This window comes from Hyla sarda, chromosome 8, assembly GCF_029499605.1.
Source record: "Hyla sarda isolate aHylSar1 chromosome 8, aHylSar1.hap1, whole genome shotgun sequence".
Taxonomy (NCBI): domain Eukaryota; kingdom Metazoa; phylum Chordata; class Amphibia; order Anura; family Hylidae; genus Hyla; species Hyla sarda.
In genome coordinates this window covers 34,132,723-34,159,266 of record NC_079196.1, presented here as the reverse complement: position 1 = coordinate 34,159,266, position 26,544 = coordinate 34,132,723, and the positions used below count along the sequence as shown (strand labels likewise).

At 39.7% G+C, this 26,544-nt stretch overlaps 1 protein-coding gene across 8 annotated transcripts in view; it reads right to left on the bottom strand.

Annotated features, from left to right (window-relative positions):
- Positions 1-26,544, bottom strand: part of FMNL2 (formin like 2) — a 358,580-nt gene that overhangs the window by 221,983 nt on the left and 110,053 nt on the right. The window lies entirely within an intron of this gene.

Genomic DNA, 26,544 nt, shown 5'->3' with positions numbered 1-26,544 from the left:
TGGAGAAACCTATCCACGTACTGGGACAGGTTCGAAGTAATCGAACCTATCCCAGACACGATAGGTCTCCCCGGGGGGTCGATTAATGATTTGTGTGTCTTTGGGAGACAGTAAAAAACTGGGATTCGATCTGGAGTCCCAAGTATAAAAAGGTGTTCCCTTTCATTTAAGATTTCCTCTGCCGCTGCCTCTTTACACAATTGTTGTAATGTTTGAGAATATTCCTGGGTGGGGTCTGATTTTAACTTCTGATAGACAGTTGTGTCTCCCAACTGTCTATTACATTCTTGTATATAGTTAATAGTATTTAATATAACCACCCCACCCCCTTTATCAGCGGGGCGAATGGTGATACCCTCCAATGTTTGGAGTTCTTTTATTGCCAATTTTTCTTTATGAGAGATGTTATTTTTATAATACTTAGTATCTTGGATACCCCTCAGATCATTTTCCACTAATTTTTTAAAAGTGGTAATATCAGGCCCCATTAGGTGTTTCGGGTAAAACCATGACTTTGGTTTACATTCAGTATGGATATATTCTGTTTCACTTGTTGTACGTTCAAATGGAGTTTTCTGAAAGTGTTTTTTTAAACAAATATTGCGAATGTATTTTTCTACACCCACATATGTCTGAAATTTATCTAGTGGGTGTGATGGGGCATATTTTAAACCTTTATTTAACAGTTTTTCTTGTGCTGGTGTCAAAATGTGATTACTTAAATTTATAATAGATGTGTTCTCTAATGAGGTTTGACTATTTTTGGTGGAGGCTGTGTTGTGTGATCGAGCTCGATATCTTCTGCGTAGCCTCTTTTTTTGTTTGGTGTTCCTAATAACTGTTGGGGAGGGGGGGCCGAGTGTATCTCTGCTGATATCATGTGGGTTTTTGGTGGGACTGTGGATAATAAGACTTCCCTGTATGTTGGTTGGTTGTGTTGGTATTTTGGTTGGGATTTGTTCTGATAAGATTGGTTTTTGGAATTTTTGTAATAATTTGGGCGAGGGTGGAACGGACTGTTCCTGTATCCTGTAAATGGTCTGTAATTGTTTCTTTGGGGAGAATTTTTGTATTGGGTATCTTCCCTCACATAATGAGGTCTTTTGTAGTTGTGACTTGGCTCTAAAAAATCGCCATTTTCTAAAGGGGGGGCAGAACAGTTCTGAGTTGATACTCTGTACTGATTATCCTGTGTGCTAACAGTTTGTTTCTGTTTTTGTGATTGCCACAATAGTTTCTTATTTTTTCTATTGATTATCTCCATCTCTAATCTATCTAATTTATTACAGATTTCTTCTTGATATTTTAAGTACTCTGAGTTTTGGTCGAACTTGTCCATTTCAGTTTTTAATTGATTGATTTGTAAATCACAGGTATTTAACAATTCCTGTCTTCTATCTATGACAAGTTGTACCAAGCCTCTCGAGTACTCTTTTAATGTTTTATTCCACTTGTTATTAAATGTCTCTCCTTCAAGGTCTGAAGCGGGGTTTTTTGATAAGCTTAAACCTTTGGGGATAATATCTATCTCCAATAGGTGGGATAAGCTTTTAATTTCCCACTGATTCCTTAACCTTTTGGACATTACCACCTCCAACTTTTTGAATGTCTGAATTACTGCTAAATTGTTTTGCTCTATAGGTAAATCATATTGTGAATTGTTAAATTTATATTTTTCAATAGATTGTTTTTTGCTCTCTAGGTGTGACCAAATATTCATTGTATAATTATAATTGGAGCACGTTCACACTAGGTATAACAATCAAAAAAAGGAAAAAGAAATGTGGATGTGTGCAGCTCACAACTATTACGCACCGAGGTCAAACAGGGCAAGCAACTATACCTTAATTGCTAAAAAGGGAAACCAGAAAAATACAATGTAGCCCGGACCTTCTAGGTGAGTAAAAAATGGATATACAAGGATCGTGCTTCAATAATAATTATCATTTATTTATAAAAATAAAATTTCAACACTTCTCACAGGGCCCTTGTGAGAAGAGCATACATAATAAAAAGGCAACCTAACAAGATATTAGGCAATGGTATTAAAATTAAAATTCTACACTTGGCATAGAGTATAGAATAATAGAATAAGATAGCAAAGTAAGAGCTGTACCATACAAATATATTAGAAAATTGCTCTTCTAGATGTTTAGGGTAAATATGTCCCTTTTTTTGGATACAGTGACAAACAGTCTGTATTGATGGCAATTATTACCGGTCTGTTGATTGTGGCTCAGGCGGTGGATGTTGCTCCCGCAACAGCTAAGTGTCCGTAATGTATACAGTCCACTGTGTGGTGCCTCCGATCATAAGCCTGGTCCAGTCGGGTCTAAGCGTGGTGGCAGTCGCTGTCGGATAAGGCGCTGGCAGGCGCCAAAGATCGTGATGGTGTCCGGGGACTGCTGGCGCTGGCGTGCGCTAAAGTTGATATTCCTCACCGCTTCATTAGTTGGAAAGCAGGACCATATACTGGAAGGCTGGAGGTTCACCTCGTGGTGCCGGCGTCTGACGTCAGAGCCGGAATGGTTACAGCAAAATAGTTGCACCGGGATGATTGTGCCGGAATGGATCCGAACCGCTGGACCGGGTAAACAGCAAAGCGTGAGCACAAATGGTGGTACAGTTCATAGAATGTAACTGGCCATAGAATTTGGGCACAGTTTTGATACTACTATGCCAGTAGATGAAGACTAGACGCGTTTCAGGGTTGTATGGTATAACCCTTTCCTCAGTAGTCATAATGGTTGCCATAGATCATCAGTTGTTTTATATGGGCACAAATCCCACCCCTTAACACATTGATAGATAATAATGAAAAACATGAATGGATTTAATGGATCGGTTCACCTAGAGAGCAATACTAGATATAGAGTAGTGTGTCAATTTTGTTGGAAAATTGTAGCGATGCGTTTTCAAAATAAATGAGTTTTTCTTGTATAGTAAAAGAACATAGTATTGTATAACAAAGTGTTGGAAATAAATAAATGAAGGAATGCAATGAAATTAAAATAAAACAATATAATGAGACAAAATGAAATAAAACAGGAAGACATAAATGAAAAATAAAAAATTAAAAATAAGAATAAAAATGAAAATAAAAATGAAAATAAAAATAAAAATAAAAATAAAATAAAATAAAAACAGATAAAATAAAAACAGATAAAATAACATGAAAATAAAAATAAAAATAAAAAATGAAAATAGAGATGAAAATGCAATAAATAAACATAAAGATAATAAAAATAAATATAAAAATGAAAATAAAAATAGAAATAAAAATAAAATAAAAATAAAAATAAAAATAAAAATAAAAGTAAAATAAAAATAAAAATAAATTAAGAATAAACTAAGATAAAATAAAATAAAATAAAATAAAGATAAAAATGAAAGATAAAAAATGAAAACAGAAAATGAATAATTACATATAAAGATAATGGTAACCCAAAAATAGTAATAATAATAGGACGTCATTGTAGATGAATCTATAGGGGATCAACATCCACCGCCTGAGCCACAATCAACAGACCGGTAATAATTGCCATCAATACAGACTGTTTGTCACTGTATCCAAAAAAAGGGACATATTTACCCTAAACATCTAGAAGAGCAATTTTCTAATATATTTGTATGGTACAGCTCTTACTTTGCTATCTTATTCTATTATTCTATACTCTATGCCAAGTGTAGAATTTTAATTTTAATACCATTGCCTAATATCTTGTTAGGTTGCCTTTTTATTATGTATGCTCTTCTCACAAGGGCCCTGTGAGAAGTGTTGAAATTTTATTTTTATAAATAAATGATAATTATTATTGAAGCACGATCCTTGTATATCCATTTTTTACTCACCTAGAAGGTCCGGGCTACATTGTATTTTTCTGGTTTCCCTTTTTAGCAATTAAGGTATAGTTGCTTGCCCTGTTTGACCTCGGTGCGTAATAGTTGTGAGCTGCACACATCCACATTTCTTTTTCCTTTTTTTGATTGTTATACCTAGTGTGAACGTGCTCCAATTATAATTATACAATGAATATTTGGTCACACCTAGAGAGCAAAAAACAATCTATTGAAAAATATAAATTTAACAATTCACAATATGATTTACCTATAGAGCAAAACAATTTAGCAGTAATTCAGACATTCAAAAAGTTGGAGGTGGTAATGTCCAAAAGGTTAAGGAATCAGTGGGAAATTAAAAGCTTATCCCACCTATTGGAGATAGATATTATCCCCAAAGGTTTAAGCTTATCAAAAAACCCCGCTTCAGACCTTGAAGGAGAGACATTTAATAACAAGTGGAATAAAACATTAAAAGAGTACTCGAGAGGCTTGGTACAACTTGTCATAGATAGAAGACAGGAATTGTTAAATACCTGTGATTTACAAATCAATCAATTAAAAACTGAAATGGACAAGTTCGACCAAAACTCAGAGTACTTAAAATATCAAGAAGAAATCTGTAATAAATTAGATAGATTAGAGATGGAGATAATCAATAGAAAAAATAAGAAACTATTGTGGCAATCACAAAAACAGAAACAAACTGTTAGCACACAGGATAATCAGTACAGAGTATCAACTCAGAACTGTTCTGCCCCCCCTTTAGAAAATGGCGATTTTTTAGAGCCAAGTCACAACTACAAAAGACCTCATTATGTGAGGGAAGATACCCAATACAAAAATTCTCCCCAAAGAAACAATTACAGACCATTTACAGGATACAGGAACAGTCCGTTCCACCCTCGCCCAAATTATTACAAAAATTCCAAAAACCAATCTTATCAGAACAAATCCCAACCAAAATACCAACACAACCAACCAACATACAGGGAAGTCTTATTATCCACAGTCCCACCAAAAACCCACATGATATCAGCAGAGATACACTCGGCCCCCCCTCCCCAACAGTTATTAGGAACACCAAACAAAAAAAGAGGCTACGCAGAAGATATCGAGCTCGATCACACAACACAGCCTCCACCAAAAATAGTCAAACCTCATTAGAGAACATATCTATTATAAATTTAAGTAATCACATTTTGACACCAGCACAAGAAAAACTGTTAAATAAAGGTTTAAAATATGCCCCATCACACCCACTAGATAAATTTCAGACATATGTGGGTGTAGAAAAATACATTCGCAATATTTGTTTAAAAAAACACTTTCAGAAAACTCCATTTGAACGTACAACAAGTGAAACAGAATATATCCATACTGAATGTAAACCAAAGTCATGGTTTTACCCGAAACACCTAATGGGGCCTGATATTACCACTTTTAAAAAATTAGTGGAAAATGATCTGAGGGGTATCCAAGATACTAAGTATTATAAAAATAACATCTCTCATAAAGAAAAATTGGCAATAAAAGAACTCCAAACATTGGAGGGTATCACCATTCGCCCCGCTGATAAAGGGGGTGGGGTGGTTATATTAAATACTATTAACTATATACAAGAATGTAATAGACAGTTGGGAGACACAACTGTCTATCAGAAGTTAAAATCAGACCCCACCCAGGAATATTCTCAAACATTACAACAATTGTGTAAAGAGGCAGCGGCAGAGGAAATCTTAAATGAAAGGGAACACCTTTTTATACTTGGGACTCCAGATCGAATCCCAGTTTTTTACTGTCTCCCAAAGACACACAAATCATTAATCGACCCCCCGGGGAGACCTATCGTGTCTGGGATAGGTTCGATTACTTCGAACCTGTCCCAGTACGTGGATAGGTTTCTCCAGCCATTTGTTCAAAAAACTCATACGTATTTAAAGGATACCACTCAGATCATAGAAATCTTGGAAAAATTCAAATGGACTAACAAACACATATTAGCCACTTTAGATGTATCATCATTGTACACCATTATTAAACACGATTTAGGAATAGCAGCAGTTACACACTTTCTCCAACAAGGTCATATCAAATCACCTCAGATTAATTTTATCACATCAGCTATTCGTTTTATTTTAACTCACAACTATTTTTATTTTGAAGGGGATTTTTATTTGCAGTTAATTGGTACCGCGATGGGCACCAGGTTTGCGCCAAGTTACGCTAATTTATTTATGGCAAAATGGGAGGAGAGTACCATCTTACCTCGGCTTGGCGCGGGCCTGGTGCTCTGGAAGCGGTACATTGACGATATCATTTTAATTTGGGAGGGGGATATGGTTGATTTAGAACACTTTATAATTAATTTAAACACTAATGATCACAATCTCCACTTCACATCCACTATCAGTAAAACCAGTATCGAATTTTTAGATATTGTTGTAGGTGCTGATCGGGATAACCTTATATGTAAGACATATTACAAACCAACAGCCAAGAACTGCTTTATAGGCTACACTAGTTGCCATCTTCCTAGATGGTTAACTAATGTCCCAAAAGGACAATATCGGAGGTTAAAAAGAAATTGTACCTCAGACGATCAATTTTTGGAAGAGGCACAACAACTCACCAATCAATTTAAAGAGAAAGATTATCCCGATCAGCTACTCCAACAGTCTCTGGATCATGTGAGAACATTAGATAGGACCACCTTTTTTTCAAAAAGAGAAAAAATCACTAATGCTGATACCTTTGGAGGTAAATTGGTGATTCCTTTCAATAGATCATATAAAAAAATAGAAGGAATAATTAAAAAACATTGGTATCTATTACAACAAGACCGAGAGGTGGGCCCACTACTACCGTCACGTCCCCCAATAGTATACACCCGAGCCCCGAATTTAGGCTTGACTATAGCTCCATCCATAAAACCACCCCCAAAAAAACTAAACAACTCCTGGCTAACCACCAAAGGATTTATTAGGTGTGGAACATGTGCTAACTGTACAAAAATAAAGGGCCCCAAAAAAGTTGTAGAAATTTGTTCTCAAACCAACACTTTTAAATGGAAAATTGAAGATCTAATAACTTGCAATTCAAAAGGTGTCTTGTACATCATAGAATGTGGATGTAAGAAGCAATATATTGGCCGAACCAAAAGGGCCCTCAAAATGAGGATAGCTGAACATCTTAATAATATTAAAAACAAAAACCTGAAACACCCACTGTCTGCACATTTTTCCACAGTCCACAATAGTGACATGTCCTCCCTCTCCTTCACCGGTCTCCAGCTAATCAAGAAAGATTGGCGTGGGGGCAGTTTCCTATTGAAAATGTCCAAAGCGGAAAGTAAGAAAATATTTGAATTCGCAACATTAGAACCTGGCGGACTCAACTCCAACTTTGAACTCTTCGGATTTCTATAGGGGATTCACTCGGCCCATCGGAACACCCCTATTTGGTCATCAAGGGGTTATCCCATGGGCTGACCTTATCCCCTATAGATTCATCTACAATGACGTCCTATTATTATTACTATTTTTGGGTTACCATTATCTTTATATGTAATTATTCATTTTCTGTTTTCATTTTTTATCTTTCATTTTTATCTTTATTTTATTTTATTTTATTTTATCTTAGTTTATTCTTAATTTATTTTTATTTTTATTTTACTTTTATTTTTATTTTTATTTTTATTTTTATTTTATTTTTATTTCTATTTTTATTTTCATTTTTATATTTATTTTTATTATCTTTATGTTTATTTATTGCATTTTCATCTCTATTTTCATTTTTTATTTTTATTTTTATTTTCATGTTATTTTATCTGTTTTTATTTTATCTGTTTTTATTTTATTTTATTTTTATTTTTATTTTTATTTTCATTTTTATTTTCATTTTTATTCTTATTTTTAATTTTTTATTTTTCATTTATGTCTTCCTGTTTTATTTCATTTTGTCTCATTATATTGTTTTATTTTAATTTCATTGCATTCCTTCATTTATTTATTTCCAACACTTTGTTATACAATACTATGTTCTTTTACTATACAAGAAAAACTCATTTATTTTGAAAACGCATCGCTACAATTTTCCAACAAAATTGACACACTACTCTATATCTAGTATTGCTCTCTAGGTGAACCGATCCATTAAATCCATTCATGTTTTTCATTATTATCTATCAATGTGTTAAGGGGTGGGATTTGTGCCCATATAAAACAACTGATGATCTATGGCAACCATTATGACTACTGAGGAAAGGGTTATACCATACAACCCTGAAACGCGTCTAGTCTTCATCTACTGGCATAGTAGTATCAAAACTGTGCCCAAATTCTATGGCCAGTTACATTCTATGAACTGTACCACCATTTGTGCTCACGCTTTGCTGTTTACCCGGTCCAGCGGTTCGGATCCATTCCGGCACAATCATCCCGGTGCAACTATTTTGCTGTAACCATTCCGGCTCTGACGTCAGACGCCGGCACCACGAGGTGAACCTCCAGCCTTCCAGTATATGGTCCTGCTTTCCAACTAATGAAGCGGTGAGGAATATCAACTTTAGCGCACGCCAGCGCCAGCAGTCCCCGGACACCATCACGATCTTTGGCGCCTGCCAGCGCCTTATCCGACAGCGACTGCCACCACGCTTAGACCCGACTGGACCAGGCTTATGATCGGAGGCACCACACAGTGGACTGTATACATTACGGACACTTAGCTGTTGCGGGAGCAACATCCACCGCCTGAGCCACAATCAACAGACCGGTAATAATTGCCATCAATACAGACTGTTTGTCACTGTATCCAAAAAAAGGGACATATTTACCCTAAACATCTAGAAGAGCAATTTTCTAATATATTTGTATGGTACAGCTCTTACTTTGCTATCTTATTCTATTATTCTATACTCTATGCCAAGTGTAGAATTTTAATTTTAATACCATTGCCTAATATCTTGTTAGGTTGCCTTTTTATTATGTATGCTCTTCTCACAAGGGCCCTGTGAGAAGTGTTGAAATTTTATTTTTATAAATAAATGATAATTATTATTGAAGCACGATCCTTGTATATCCATTTTTTACTCACCTAGAAGGTCCGGGCTACATTGTATTTTTCTGGTTTCCCTTTTTAGCAATTAAGGTATAGTTGCTTGCCCTGTTTGACCTCGGTGCGTAATAGTTGTGAGCTGCACACATCCACATTTCTTTTTCCTTTTTTTGATTGTTATACCTAGTGTGAACGTGCTCCAATTATAATTATACAATGAATATTTGGTCACACCTAGAGAGCAAAAAACAATCTATTGAAAAATATAAATTTAACAATTCACAATATGATTTACCTATAGAGCAAAACAATTTAGCAGTAATTCAGACATTCAAAAAGTTGGAGGTGGTAATGTCCAAAAGGTTAAGGAATCAGTGGGAAATTAAAAGCTTATCCCACCTATTGGAGATAGATATTATCCCCAAAGGTTTAAGCTTATCAAAAAACCCCGCTTCAGACCTTGAAGGAGAGACATTTAATAACAAGTGGAATAAAACATTAAAAGAGTACTCGAGAGGCTTGGTACAACTTGTCATAGATAGAAGACAGGAATTGTTAAATACCTGTGATTTACAAATCAATCAATTAAAAACTGAAATGGACAAGTTCGACCAAAACTCAGAGTACTTAAAATATCAAGAAGAAATCTGTAATAAATTAGATAGATTAGAGATGGAGATAATCAATAGAAAAAATAAGAAACTATTGTGGCAATCACAAAAACAGAAACAAACTGTTAGCACACAGGATAATCAGTACAGAGTATCAACTCAGAACTGTTCTGCCCCCCCTTTAGAAAATGGCGATTTTTTAGAGCCAAGTCACAACTACAAAAGACCTCATTATGTGAGGGAAGATACCCAATACAAAAATTCTCCCCAAAGAAACAATTACAGACCATTTACAGGATACAGGAACAGTCCGTTCCACCCTCGCCCAAATTATTACAAAAATTCCAAAAACCAATCTTATCAGAACAAATCCCAACCAAAATACCAACACAACCAACCAACATACAGGGAAGTCTTATTATCCACAGTCCCACCAAAAACCCACATGATATCAGCAGAGATACACTCGGCCCCCCCTCCCCAACAGTTATTAGGAACACCAAACAAAAAAAGAGGCTACGCAGAAGATATCGAGCTCGATCACACAACACAGCCTCCACCAAAAATAGTCAAACCTCATTAGAGAACATATCTATTATAAATTTAAGTAATCACATTTTGACACCAGCACAAGAAAAACTGTTAAATAAAGGTTTAAAATATGCCCCATCACACCCACTAGATAAATTTCAGACATATGTGGGTGTAGAAAAATACATTCGCAATATTTGTTTAAAAAAACACTTTCAGAAAACTCCATTTGAACGTACAACAAGTGAAACAGAATATATCCATACTGAATGTAAACCAAAGTCATGGTTTTACCCGAAACACCTAATGGGGCCTGATATTACCACTTTTAAAAAATTAGTGGAAAATGATCTGAGGGGTATCCAAGATACTAAGTATTATAAAAATAACATCTCTCATAAAGAAAAATTGGCAATAAAAGAACTCCAAACATTGGAGGGTATCACCATTCGCCCCGCTGATAAAGGGGGTGGGGTGGTTATATTAAATACTATTAACTATATACAAGAATGTAATAGACAGTTGGGAGACACAACTGTCTATCAGAAGTTAAAATCAGACCCCACCCAGGAATATTCTCAAACATTACAACAATTGTGTAAAGAGGCAGCGGCAGAGGAAATCTTAAATGAAAGGGAACACCTTTTTATACTTGGGACTCCAGATCGAATCCCAGTTTTTTACTGTCTCCCAAAGACACACAAATCATTAATCGACCCCCCGGGGAGACCTATCGTGTCTGGGATAGGTTCGATTACTTCGAACCTGTCCCAGTACGTGGATAGGTTTCTCCAGCCATTTGTTCAAAAAACTCATACGTATTTAAAGGATACCACTCAGATCATAGAAATCTTGGAAAAATTCAAATGGACTAACAAACACATATTAGCCACTTTAGATGTATCATCATTGTACACCATTATTAAACACGATTTAGGAATAGCAGCAGTTACACACTTTCTCCAACAAGGTCATATCAAATCACCTCAGATTAATTTTATCACATCAGCTATTCGTTTTATTTTAACTCACAACTATTTTTATTTTGAAGGGGATTTTTATTTGCAGTTAATTGGTACCGCGATGGGCACCAGGTTTGCGCCAAGTTACGCTAATTTATTTATGGCAAAATGGGAGGAGAGTACCATCTTACCTCGGCTTGGCGCGGGCCTGGTGCTCTGGAAGCGGTACATTGACGATATCATTTTAATTTGGGAGGGGGATATGGTTGATTTAGAACACTTTATAATTAATTTAAACACTAATGATCACAATCTCCACTTCACATCCACTATCAGTAAAACCAGTATCGAATTTTTAGATATTGTTGTAGGTGCTGATCGGGATAACCTTATATGTAAGACATATTACAAACCAACAGCCAAGAACTGCTTTATAGGCTACACTAGTTGCCATCTTCCTAGATGGTTAACTAATGTCCCAAAAGGACAATATCGGAGGTTAAAAAGAAATTGTACCTCAGACGATCAATTTTTGGAAGAGGCACAACAACTCACCAATCAATTTAAAGAGAAAGATTATCCCGATCAGCTACTCCAACAGTCTCTGGATCATGTGAGAACATTAGATAGGACCACCTTTTTTTCAAAAAGAGAAAAAATCACTAATGCTGATACCTTTGGAGGTAAATTGGTGATTCCTTTCAATAGATCATATAAAAAAATAGAAGGAATAATTAAAAAACATTGGTATCTATTACAACAAGACCGAGAGGTGGGCCCACTACTACCGTCACGTCCCCCAATAGTATACACCCGAGCCCCGAATTTAGGCTTGACTATAGCTCCATCCATAAAACCACCCCCAAAAAAACTAAACAACTCCTGGCTAACCACCAAAGGATTTATTAGGTGTGGAACATGTGCTAACTGTACAAAAATAAAGGGCCCCAAAAAAGTTGTAGAAATTTGTTCTCAAACCAACACTTTTAAATGGAAAATTGAAGATCTAATAACTTGCAATTCAAAAGGTGTCTTGTACATCATAGAATGTGGATGTAAGAAGCAATATATTGGCCGAACCAAAAGGGCCCTCAAAATGAGGATAGCTGAACATCTTAATAATATTAAAAACAAAAACCTGAAACACCCACTGTCTGCACATTTTTCCACAGTCCACAATAGTGACATGTCCTCCCTCTCCTTCACCGGTCTCCAGCTAATCAAGAAAGATTGGCGTGGGGGCAGTTTCCTATTGAAAATGTCCAAAGCGGAAAGTAAGAAAATATTTGAATTCGCAACATTAGAACCTGGCGGACTCAACTCCAACTTTGAACTCTTCGGATTTCTATAGGGGATTCACTCGGCCCATCGGAACACCCCTATTTGGTCATCAAGGGGTTATCCCATGGGCTGACCTTATCCCCTATAGATTCATCTACAATGACGTCCTATTATTATTACTATTTTTGGGTTACCATTATCTTTATATGTAATTATTCATTTTCTGTTTTCATTTTTTATCTTTCATTTTTATCTTTATTTTATTTTATTTTATTTTATCTTAGTTTATTCTTAATTTATTTTTATTTTTATTTTACTTTTATTTTTATTTTTATTTTTATTTTTATTTTATTTTTATTTCTATTTTTATTTTCATTTTTATATTTATTTTTATTATCTTTATGTTTATTTATTGCATTTTCATCTCTATTTTCATTTTTTATTTTTATTTTTATTTTCATGTTATTTTATCTGTTTTTATTTTATCTGTTTTTATTTTATTTTATTTTTATTTTTATTTTTATTTTCATTTTTATTTTCATTTTTATTCTTATTTTTAATTTTTTATTTTTCATTTATGTCTTCCTGTTTTATTTCATTTTGTCTCATTATATTGTTTTATTTTAATTTCATTGCATTCCTTCATTTATTTATTTCCAACACTTTGTTATACAATACTATGTTCTTTTACTATACAAGAAAAACTCATTTATTTTGAAAACGCATCGCTACAATTTTCCAACAAAATTGACACACTACTCTATATCTAGTATTGCTCTCTAGGTGAACCGATCCATTAAATCCATTCATGTTTTTCATTATTATCTATCAATGTGTTAAGGGGTGGGATTTGTGCCCATATAAAACAACTGATGATCTATGGCAACCATTATGACTACTGAGGAAAGGGTTATACCATACAACCCTGAAACGCGTCTAGTCTTCATCTACTGGCATAGTAGTATCAAAACTGTGCCCAAATTCTATGGCCAGTTACATTCTATGAACTGTACCACCATTTGTGCTCACGCTTTGCTGTTTACCCGGTCCAGCGGTTCGGATCCATTCCGGCACAATCATCCCGGTGCAACTATTTTGCTGTAACCATTCCGGCTCTGACGTCAGACGCCGGCACCACGAGGTGAACCTCCAGCCTTCCAGTATATGGTCCTGCTTTCCAACTAATGAAGCGGTGAGGAATATCAACTTTAGCGCACGCCAGCGCCAGCAGTCCCCGGACACCATCACGATCTTTGGCGCCTGCCAGCGCCTTATCCGACAGCGACTGCCACCACGCTTAGACCCGACTGGACCAGGCTTATGATCGGAGGCACCACACAGTGGACTGTATACATTACGGACACTTAGCTGTTGCGGGAGCAACATCCACCGCCTGAGCCACAATCAACAGACCGGTAATAATTGCCATCAATACAGACTGTTTGTCACTGTATCCAAAAAAAGGGACATATTTACCCTAAACATCTAGAAGAGCAATTTTCTAATATATTTGTATGGTACAGCTCTTACTTTGCTATCTTATTCTATTATTCTATACTCTATGCCAAGTGTAGAATTTTAATTTTAATACCATTGCCTAATATCTTGTTAGGTTGCCTTTTTATTATGTATGCTCTTCTCACAAGGGCCCTGTGAGAAGTGTTGAAATTTTATTTTTATAAATAAATGATAATTATTATTGAAGCACGATCCTTGTATATCCATTTTTTACTCACCTAGAAGGTCCGGGCTACATTGTATTTTTCTGGTTTCCCTTTTTAGCAATTAAGGTATAGTTGCTTGCCCTGTTTGACCTCGGTGCGTAATAGTTGTGAGCTGCACACATCCACATTTCTTTTTCCTTTTTTAGATTTGTAAATTACTTCTATAAATTTTTTTTTAATCCTTCCAGTACTTATTAGCTTCTGAATACTACAGAGGAAATTCTTTTCTTTTTGGAACACAGTGCTCTCTGCTGACATCACGAGCACAGTGCTCTCTGCTGACATCTCTGTCCATTTTAGGAACTGTCCAGAGCAGCCTCTGTTTGCTATGGGGATTTTCTCCTACTCTGGACAGTTCTTAAGATGGACAGAGATGTCAGCAGAGAGCACTGTGCTCGTGATGTCAGCAGAGAGCACTGTGTTCCAAAAATAAAATAATTTCCTCTGTAGTATTCAGCAGCTAATAAGTACTGGAAAGATTAAGATTTTTTAATAGAAGTAATTTACAAATCTGTTTAACTTTCTGGCACCAGTTGATTTTAAAAAAATAATAGTTTTCCATTGGAGTACCCCTTTAACTACCTGTCTCGCAGCGATCTCCAGACAGTTCCATAGACTAGTAATAGGGCCATCCAAGAAGCTGGACAGAGATTGCTGCAAGCCAGGGAGTGAAGCACACTACATTGTACTGATCAGTGGCGGTTTCAGCATTGGGGCCCCATACCATCAAGGACATAGGGGGAGATTTACCAAAACCTGTCCAGAGGAAAAGTTGCCGAGTCGCCCATAGCAACCAATCAGATTGCTTCTTTCATTTTTAACAAGGCCTCTGCAAAATGAAAGAAGCGATCTGATTGGTTGGGCAACTGGGCAACTTTTCCTTTGCACAGGTTTTGATAAATCTCCCCCATAATCCTGACCGGCTGCAGCATCATTTTTGTTTCCCCTGAAGCACAGGCAGGAACAAAGTCCAGGAAGTGAGGGCGAGACTAACACTCCTCTGTGCTCACTCCTGTCCTATCAGACTGCAGCAGGAAGGAGGGGGTTACAGAGCAGCCTGCAGTGATTGGATGAAGAGACCCAGCACAGCAGACTCAGGAAGGAAGCTAAGTGATGCAAAGTGAGGACACGCCCCCTCTAAAGCACAGAATGACAAACCAAGTGAGCAACAGAAAGAAGGTATTTATGAGAGAAATATAAGTGCTAGACACCTAAAATAAAAAAAAATGTACTTAATAAGGATTATATACAAAAACAGCATCACAATGTGCGGTCTGTACACAAACACCCAAACAGAACATACCATGCGGAGTTGTCCGAATGGTACAACCCCGTTACGCAGAGTACACTGCCTATAACGGGGATCCATTATTAATAACTCTCTACCATTGTTCGCATCTATTTTGCCAATAAGAATGGATAGCGTGTAATATGAAAAGGCGGATCACGGCGACCTCACATGAATAACAATCCGATTTCCCGAGCATCGTAGTATGAAGCTGTAATGAATTTGTATCAGTATAATTGTCTTGTATATCATCCATTTGATTTTCTATAAATAGAAGCCAGGAGGACGTGTGGGGGTTGGGGAGGGGGGGTGGTGGTGGTTGGTTGTTCGGCGGTCGGCGGCGGGCAATGCAATTAGAGTGTCGTGTTCTCCGGCGACAAAGGAAATAATAGCATTGTCGTGTGACTAATATCATAATCGCCTAAAACTTTCACACTCATTGAAGAACAAAGCAGATAAAAACGCCGCCGTGTTTTCGGAAAAATTCTCAAGGAAACAATTAGGGAGAAAGGCGTCTCGAGCTCGTTAAGTCTTATTTGGCACCTTCCTGCTAAGGGAGACCATCACAGGGCGAGGGAGGAGCGAGGGAACAGACAAAAGGACGTCTGAGGGGGCAACCTGGAGCAAATGGGGCAACGTCTTCTGTCACATAATAATCCAGATCCTCCAGATGTCACCTATCCTCCATTGTTTACACTTCTCTTCCTCTTTATTCTATACCTGACACCCTGGGCCAGATTTTGGTTGCTAGAATGTGTGCTTTAGGCCAGTGTTTCCCAACCAGGATGCCTCCAGCTATTGCAAAACTACAACTCCCAGCATGCCCGGACAGCCGAAGGCTGTCCGGGCATGCTGGGAGTTGTAATTTTGCAACAGCTGGAGGCATCCTGGTTGGGAAACACTGGCTTGGACAATATGTTATAAGTGTGTATCCTGCTGTTGCAAAACTACATTTCCCAGCATGCCTAAACAGTGTCCCTCCAGCTGATCCAAATTTCCAACTTTCAGCATGGCCGAACCGTGTGCCTCCAGCTTTTGCAACACTACAACTCTCAGCATGCCCGAACAGTGTTCCTACAACTGTTGCAAAACTACAACTCTCAGCATGCCCGAACAGTGTGCCTCCAGCTGTTGCAAAATTACAACTCCCAGCTCGCCCTGAGATACACAATCCTGCTCCCAGAAGTCACCTCCATACTTTATTAGGGCAGTGTTTTCCAAACCAGTGTGCCACCAGCTGTTGCAAAACTACAACTCCCAGCATGTCCTGAGATACACAAACCTGCTCCCAGACGTGGACCCCCACCCCCGTGCTTTTTTAGGGCAGTGTTTAAAAAAAAAAAAAAAGGGTGTATCCAGCTTTTGCAAAACTACATCTCCCAGCATGCCCAAACAGTGTCCCTCCAGCTCATCCAAATTTCCAACTACCAGCATGGCCGAACCGTGTGCCTCCAGCTTTTGCAAAACTACAACTCTCAGCATGCCCAAACAGTGTTCCTACAACTGTTGCAAAACTACAACTCTCAGCATGCCCGAACAGTGTGCCTCCAGCTGTTGCAAAATTACAACTCCCAGCTCGCCCTGAGATACACAATCCTGCTCCCAGAAGTCACCTCCATACTTTATTAGGGCAGTGTTTTCCAAACCAGTGTGCCACCAGCTGTTGCAAAACTACAACTCCCAGCATGTCCTGAGATACACAAACCTGCTCCCAGACGTGGACCCCCACCCCCGTGCTTTTTTAGGGCAGTGTTTAAAAAAAAAAAAAAAGGGTGTATCCAGCTTTTGCAAAACTACATCTCCCAGCATGCCCAAACAGTGTCCCTCCAGCTCATCCAAATTTCCAACTACCAGCATGGCCGAACCGTGTGCCTCCAGCTTTTGCAAAACTACAACTCTCAGCATGCCCAAACAGTGTTCCTCCAACTGTTGCAAAATTACAACTTCCAGCTTGCCCTGAGATACACAATCCTGCTCCCAGAAGTCACCTCTGTACTTTATTAGGGCAGTGTTTTCCAAACCGGTGTGCCACCAGCTGTTGCAAAATTACAACTCCCAGCCTTTGGCTGTCCAGGCACGCTGGGAGTTGTAGTTTTGCAACAGCTGGAGGCACCCTGGTTGGGAAACACTGTCTTGGACAATATCATATAAATAAGGATAAGTACAGGGGGTCAAGGGGGGGGGGGGGGGGGAGGCGTCGCCGATACAGAACCTCGCCAGGGGCACTAGGTACGCCTCTGTACCTAGTGCCCCTGGCGAGGTGTTGTGTCGCCCCCCCCCCCCCCCCCCCCCTCGAATAGAAAATTAAATTATTTTAGTGCAAAAAACAATACACGTACGTCTAACATTCTTATCTCGCCTGAGCTGTTTTTAACCCCTTAAAGGACAAAGGGGCAGCTGAGTGCGCATCATAACTGGTTAGTCCGAACAGCTATCAGTTCAGGGACCCGTGGCCAATGCCCGGCATTAATCCTTTCAACTTTAATCGTGGCATCTAAAATGTAAAAAAAAAACAATTCACGCTGCTCAGCATCGCATGGTCCAAATCAGCTAAAAGGACGGCGGAAGGACACTTACCTGCCTCCTCGCCGTCCGATCGGTGTTCCAATGCTCCACGAAGCCCTAAGCAGCCTGGAGCAATGGAGCGCCGATAAAATTGATCAATGCTGTTCTATGGAGCAGTCAATGTTTGCAGTCTGAATATTGCAAGTAATAGTCTCCTTTGGGGACTAAAAAAATTAGTGGAAAAAAAAGTTAACCCCTTCCATAATAAAAATTAGAATTACTCCCCTTTTCCCATATTTTAAATAAAACAATGTAAACAAAAAGTAAACCTAAACATATGTATTATCACTGTCAATGGCGTACACGTATAAAAATATCAAATTCCAAAACTGCACATTTTTTTGCTCACTACATAAACCATAAAAAAAATTAATAAAAAGAGATCAAGAAGTCTAATCTAAACAAAAATGGTACCGATAAAAACTACAGATCATGGCTCAAAAAAAAAAAAAAAAAGGCCTCATACATTCTCGTATATGAAAAAATAGAAAAGTGATGGGGGTCAGAAGAGGACAACTTTAAACATACTAATTTTCATACAAAAAAAAGCAAATCCCCATAGAAAACCTATCTTGCTCCGGACAGTTCCAAAAATGAACAGAGGTGTCAGCAGAGAGAACTGTGGTCAGGCAGAAAGGTAATTAAAAAAGAAAAGAACTTCCTGTGGATCATAGCAGCAGCTGATAAGTACTGGAAGGATTAAGATTTTTTAATAGAAGTAATTTACAAATTTGTTTAACTTTCTGGCACCAGTTGATAAAAATTTTTTTTTTTCCGGTGGAGTACCCCTTTAACAACAGGATTTAAAGATACATTGACACATAAATGCAATACATTAACTCTGTATGGGCAATGACAGTCCTGAGGAGTGTGGAGGCCAGGGGGATTGGGACTGAGCCCACCTGATAGGACCAATAGTGTACAGAAGGGCCACTTCTGTACTGGGCCACCACATAAGCACGCTAAGGCCATGTTCACACAGTGAAAATGTGCGGAAGTTCGGAAAATCACAGAAAAAAAGTGCGGCCATTCCGCGCATTTTAATAATCTGGCAGGCGCTAGGACCGCTCGGAAATGTGGGGTCTCATAGACGGCAATGCATTTCCGAGCGAAATCCGCAGAAAGGATAGACATGTCTATTCTTTTTGCGGATGCCGGAGTCGGATTTAGAAATATCTGCTGGGGAAATTCCACTGTGTGAACAGGGCAGCAGAATCCCATATAAATCAATGGGACTCTGCTGCAATGGAATGCCCATGCGAATATTCCTCACGTGTGAACATACCCTAAGGCCATTCTGAGTGGTACATACCATAAGGAATTTCTGAGTGGAATCCGGCAAAAACATCTGCTTCCTAAATCCCGATTCCGGTCTGTCAAAAAAATTGACATGTCAATACTTTCGGTAGCATCTTCTCGAAAATGCATTACTGTCTATGGAGACGGCCGCATTTCCGAGCGGTCCTAGCACCATCATATGCCGGCCTGCACCCGCTATTTGCGGAATATCCATCAGGGTGCAACACCCATAAAAAAAAGTATATAACCCCATTATGATTGGATTAAAACTTTTATGATCTCACGCTGCCGCTGGTCCTAATAGAGACCCTTTGTGAGGAGCCGGGTCACATGACCCCCCTCACCTCTGCAAGTTATATTTTCTAATATAGAGATATATTGCAATGACCAAGGATAAAATCAATGCAGTATTATTGACATTCGTTAATAAGTAAAGGGGTTATCCAGGATTAAAAAAAAACAACATAGTTATCTTCTTCCAAAAACAGCGCCATCCACAGGTTGTGTGTGGTATTACAACTCGGTAGGGCTGGGCGGTATGGCCAAATATGTGTATCGCGGTATTTTTGTTACTTATGGCGGTTCCACGGTATATAACGGTATCCCCCTCCCCCAAAATTAATTATCAGCCCAGCGCTGTCCCCATCGGGGTACTACTCACGTCACCCGCAAGCGCTGCTCTGCTCGTCCTCCTGTTTGTTGCGGCCGCCGGCGCTGACACTCTCTATACTGTGCGGTATCCCTATGCCCGGGCTGCAAAAGGTAAACAAAATAAACTAACACGTGTTCCGACGTCGGCCTTACGCTGGGGACGTGAACGTCAGCAGCCGTCAGCCTATCACCGGCCGCAGCGATGTTCCGTCTCGGCTGGTGATAGGCTGAGCCCACTGTCATGTAAGAAGCCGGCTCCTTACATGACAGTGCGCTCAACCTATCACCGGCCGAGGCGGGACATCGCTGCGGCCGGTGATAGGCTGACGGCTGCTGACGTTCACGTCCCCAGCGTAAGGCCGACGTCGGAACACGTGTTAGTTTATTTTGTTTACCTTTTGCAGCCCGGGCATAGGGATACAGTATAGAGCAGTGGTTTGCAATCTGCAGAACCTCCAGATGTTGCAAAACTACAACTCCCAGCATGCCCGGACAGCCGTTGGCTGTCCGGGCATGCTGGGAGTTGTAGTTTTGCAACATCTGGAGGTTGAAGACCACTGGTATAGAGTGTCAGCGCCAGCGGCCGCAACAAACAGGAGGACCAGGAGGGCGGCGCTTGCGGGTGACATATGTGAGTAGTAGCGCTGAGCTGATAATTAATTGGGGGAACAGCGTTCGCGAGTCACATATGATTAGTTCCCCGATGTGGGGACAGCGCATTGTATGAACCGGTATACCGCCCAGCACTACAACTCGGTTCCATTCACTTCAATAAAACTGAACTGCAAAATCACACACACAGGACAGGAGTGGTGCTGTTAAAGGGGTACTCCGGTGAAAAACTTTTTTTTTTTTTTAAATCAACTGGTGCCAGAAAGTTAAACAGATTTGTAAATTACTTCTATTAAAAAATCTTAATCCTTCTTGTACTCATTAGCTGCTGAATACTACAGCGGAAATTCTTTTCTTTTTGAAACACAGTGCTCCCTGCTGACATCACGTGCACAGAGCTCTCTGCTGACATCTCTGTCCATTTTAGGAACTGTCCAGAACAGCATATGTTTTCTATGGGGATTTCCTTTTACTCTGGACAGTTCCTAAAATGGACAGAGATGTCAGCAGAGAGCACTGTGCTCATGATGTCAGCAGAGAGCTCTGTGTTTCAAACGGAAAAGAATTTCCACTGTAGTATTCAGCAGTTAAAAAGTACAGGAAGGATTAAGATTTTTTTAATAGAAGTAATTTACAAATCTGTTTAACTTTCTGGCACCAGTTGATTTAAAAAAAAAAAAAGTTTTTCACCGGAGTACCCCTTTAAAGGGGTACTCCGGTGCTTAAACATCTTATCCCCTATCCAAAGGATGGGGGATAAGATGCCTGATTGCGGGAGTCCCGCTGCTGGGGACCCCCGGGATTATGCAGGCGGCACCCCGTTTGTAATCAGACCCGGAGCGTGTTTGCTCCGGGTCTGATTATGGTCGACCGCAGGGCGGGCGGCGTGTGACGTCACGCCTCCGCCCCCATGTGACGTCACGCTCCGCCCCTCAATGCAAGCCTACGGGAGGGGGGCGTGACAACTATCACGCCCCCTCCCGTAGGCTTGCATTGAGGGGCGGAGCATGACGTCACACGGGGGCGGAGGCGTGACGTCACACGCCGGCCCTGCAGTCGCCGGTAATCAGTCCCGAAGTGAACACGCTCCAGGCCCTGATTACAAACGGGGTGCCGCCTGCATAATCCCGGGGGTCCCCAGCGGCAGGACTCCCGCGATCAGGCATCTTATCCCCCATCCTTTGGATAGAGGATAAGATGTTTAAGCACCGGAGAACCCCTTTAATAAAAGCAGCTATGTTTTTTTAATTCCATATAACCCTTTATTTTAAATTTTTTTTAGGAACACTCCTAGTAAACCCCATATACTTTGTTATATCTACCGCAGGGACTTGGGAGGCGGAACAGGACAAAAATTGTATGTTTGAGAAAAAGTAGACTAGCGTTCTCAGAAGTTGGATAAAACTTTCATTTATTAATTTTAATATTTATTTAATTAAAAGGATGTAGAAAGTCTCACACATAAAGGAACAAACAACAGCTTTTCGTTGCTGCCCACCTAATCAAGCAGATTACTTTTACGTTTCTTTTGCTTAGATTGTATCTTTGGTGTTCTTTACATTCCAGTGTCATGCCCCGCCCCCTCAATCTCTGCATTCAGCGTCATTGTTGCCCGGAGCACTCCTTTTATACTCATTTACGGAACTGTTATCATTACGGTGACTTTCGAACCTTTTATTCACCATTGCACTGCCGATCTCTGGGAAATGTAATTTATTGGTTTTGTTTTTGTTTTGTTTTTTATTGTTTACTAACAAAGAAAATTGTTGTCATTTTTTACGCCATTATTTTGGCGCCCAGCCTGGCATCTCTCTGTCGCTCCTCATTGGCTCTTTTCACTCTTTTGAAGATTCCTGCATCCTACGTGTATTTTCTACACTTTATGCATTTCTGACTCCCACTGCGACGGGGCCTGAACAAGCTGAGATTATTTCAGATTTCTCCTCTTTTTTTTTTTTTTATCGCCTTGAGTCACTTTACCCAAAACACGGCCACGGAGCACAGAAGCGCTTTTGTTAATGCAATATGATGGGGTATGGAAATGGCCTTTAATCCAGCTGTTGGCGACCCCTCTCTCTCTATCTCGCTATTTGCTCGTTGAAGCTTGGCTCACGTTTAACTGATGTTACCATTTGTGCTTTAAATAAAACATTTATGGGGAGGAAAAAAATATGAATTTAAAGGAAAACTGCATCTGTCACAAAGGAAATTTTGAATAAAAGGCCAAGATTCGGGAGAATTCAGCCATTCACTGGGATCCTATTACATCATATGCAAATTCGGCCTGTCGCGAACTAATGACATCACAGATGACGTTTGCTTTTTGGGGTCACATGGAACAAAAGACGCTACAAAGTTCTGAAGGAGCTGATGACATCACACAAGAAGGAGCTGATGACATCACACAAGAAGGAGCTGATGACATCACACAAGAACCAGTCACTAGTATTCATGACATCACATAAGACTGTTTGTTGAGTTGAAGGGGTTATCCAGGAAAAAACATTTTATTTATAGATATATATAAATAAACTGGCTCCAGAAAGTTAAACAGATTTGTAAATTACTTCTAATAAAAAATCTTAATCCTTTCAGTACTTATGAGCTTCTGAAGTTAAGGTTGTTCTTTTCTGTCTAAGTGCTCTCTGATGACACCTGTCTCAGGAACCGCCCAGTTTAGAAGAGGTTTGCTATGGGTATTTGCTTCTAAACTGGGCGGTTCCTGAGACACATGTCATCAGAGAGCACTTAGACAGAAAAGAACAACCTTAACTTCAGAAGCTCACAAGTACTGAAAGGATTAAGATTTTTTTATAGAAGTAATTTACAAATCTGTTTAACTTTCTGGAGACAGTTGACATGTATAAAAAAAAGTTTTTTCCTGGATAACCCCTTTAATAGTAATTAATGGTGTTGCACTAGTTGCTAGTAACTGGTGACATCACACACGACTACTGAAAAACAGTCACTGGGAACTCATGACATCACGTAAGTCTGTTGTCTGTCTTGTTACTAGTAACTAATGATGTCACACAGATATGTATCAAATTAGTAGTCACCGATGACATCACACAATATAGCTAGCTACCAGATTATTAGGAGCTGATGACATCACAAAAGACCACTGCTCATTAAGACAATATGATCTATGACTTCACACAAAATATTTGCCTTTTGGCTCTGATGGAACAAGGGGCATTACACCGGTCAACAGGAGCTGATGACATCACACAAGAAAGTTATAATTTAGGTTATCAGAAACTGATGATGTCACACAAGACTGCAACATTACTGAAAAACAGTCATGTTACTAGGAACTAATGATGTCACACAAAACAGCTAGCCACCAAGGTTTTAAGGAGCTGATGACATCACAAAAGACCACGGCTTAAAAGACACGATGCATTAATGACTTCACACAAAGACCAGTGTTTCTCAGTATACTAGTAAGTTGTGACATCACACATGTTGTTGGGAACTGATGACATCACAAAGTCTACTGCTTTTTATGTCAGTACAATATAATGCTATTAATCAAGGCTGCGGCCAGTTAGGTCACTAGTGGTTGATGACATCACACAATAAAGGTTGTTAAGTAATGATGACATCATGAAAGGCTACTTCTCCTTACATCACTACGAACTAGTGACATCACATAAAGCCACTATCTATTGAGTTATTAAAAGGGAATTTCAGGATTTTTTAGGCCCATGATTCAGAGTTATAATACTGTGTAATTTGCTTCTATTACCTACGTGCGGCGTTTTGTCCTGTTTACATGCACAGGACCCACACTTTACTGTTTACTGTCTTTTCCAGCATTATAGTGGTCCCTCAACGTACAATGGTAATCCGTTCCAAATGAACCATCGTTTGTTGAAACCATCGTATGTTGAGGGATCCGTGCAATGTAAAGTATAGAAAGTAACACTCACGTGTCCCCGCCGCTCCGGACCGTCACCACTCGTCACCGCTGCCCTGGATGTCGCTCCATCGCTGTCGCCGCATCCCCGGGGTGTCCCCGATGCTCCGGACGTCTTTGCTTTCCCGGGATCCGCGCTCTCCGTAGCCGCCATCACGTCACTACGCACGCCGCTCCTATTGGATGATGGGATGTCGTGCGCAGCGATGTGTTGACGACGATGGAGAGCGCTGGCGATGAAGGGAATCCCGAAGAGGACGCTCCGGAGCCCGAGGACAGGTAAGAGACCATCACCGGAGCTCACGGGGAACCAAAGCAGTCAGCGCTGCCGGATAGCCGTTCATGCGATGGCCCCGACATACAAAAGCATCGGATGTTGATGCTGCCTTCAACATGCGTATCGTATGTTGGGGCCATCGTAGGTCGGGGGGGGGGGGGGGGGGGTCACTGTACATGCGGCCAGAGACAATATGTCATAAGTCACATGGTCTCCAGGGGTGTGGCTATACTGCAGTGGGTGGGTGGATGGGATTTATTGAAGTAATACTATCCACCCACCGGCTGCAGCATAGTGACACCCCCTGTAGACCATGTGACTAATGACATATTGTCTTTGACAGCATGGAATGCTGGGAAAGGTCAGAGACAACAGTAAAATATGCAGAGTTGCACTACAGCACTTCCAGATGTGGGTCCTGTGCATGAAAACGGGACAAAGCGGCGCACAGAGGAAATAGAAGCAAATTACACCATATAGTAAGTTGACATCATGGGCTCAAAGGCTAAAGAAAAAAATCCTGGAATACCCCTTTAAGTAATGATGACATCACAAAATACTTCTTATTAGATCATTATGAGGTATTGACATCACATAAGACTTCTGCTTGTAACTTCAACAGGAACTAATGACATCACATAATGGTTAATGGGAAAAAATTGCTGGTGACGTCTTTAGGATTAATTGGAGCTGATGACATCACACATCAGTTTGCAAGAACCCTCTTATATCTACAAATTCTCCTGTATATACAGGATGTGATACATACAGCGGTGAGTCAAGCCCTGGCGGTGATAGTGATTGGACCTTGTCAGAACCCTACACAGCATAGGAAATCTACAGTCTCTAATCTCAAGTCTATATAATTCCAGTGGGTGAAAAGCACCATAAGTCCCAGCAAGGTAACAGGGCTCCCAAGGGTTACACTGCATGTCTTCTCCTCAGCTCTGTACTGTGTGTGATACCATCTACCTGCTCAATAAAAGACAGTTATCCATAACCCGACGTCGGTGTGTTTCTTACTTCCCCGTGTCTGGCCCAGGAGAAGCTGTCTCCACCTCGAACAGTGTATAGGTTAACAGTGCCCTGGAGTCACGAATTGACAAGGATATATTGCACCACACTTATGAATGCAGTTAAAAATGTTAAATTGTAGGAATGGGTTAAACCCTTCAGATAACTGTAGGACCTCAATGACGGATGGAGAGTCTGGTTCGGGCCTCTAGGTCTTTATCCAACATCAACATTTATATTCCCCCCCCCCCCCCTTTTCTTCATCCGAAGATGAGCTATTCCTCTGCATTACTGTGTTATGTAACATCTCTCAGACGCAACGCAAAGAGAAAAAAAGATGTCAACCGATCCTCTCGTTCATTCAGAGAAACGGAAAAAAAATAAAACAAAAAATGTTTTTGTGAAACTAAAGGCATTAAAAAAAAAATACCAAATAGGATTAGGAACGGCTGCATGAGAATGGATATTAAAGAAGCAGTGGGGGAGCAGCTGGATCTGAAACACTACTAATTTCCCTCTACACGGGGCATCATCTGTGTGAATGGATGAAGAATTGCTTGGTCTACAGCAGTGGCCTCCAAACGGTGGACTTCCAGCTGTGGCAAAACTACAACTCCCAGCATGCCCGGACAGCCAATGGCTGTCCGGGCATGCTGGGAGTTGTAGTTTTGCAACAGCTGAAGGTCTACAGTTTGGAGACCATTGGTGAAACCGAACACTAAAGTGATTCAGTTGTCTGGTTTGTTATATGTTGTACTGTATATCTTTCTAATAGACTTCATAAGAAAATGTTATCACCTTTTTATAGAAATCATGGTTTATAAAAAAAAAAAGACCACTAGGGGTCCCCATACCATCCAGAACATAATTCTGTCCGGCTGCAGAATCATCTTTGTCCTAGCTAAAGCACAG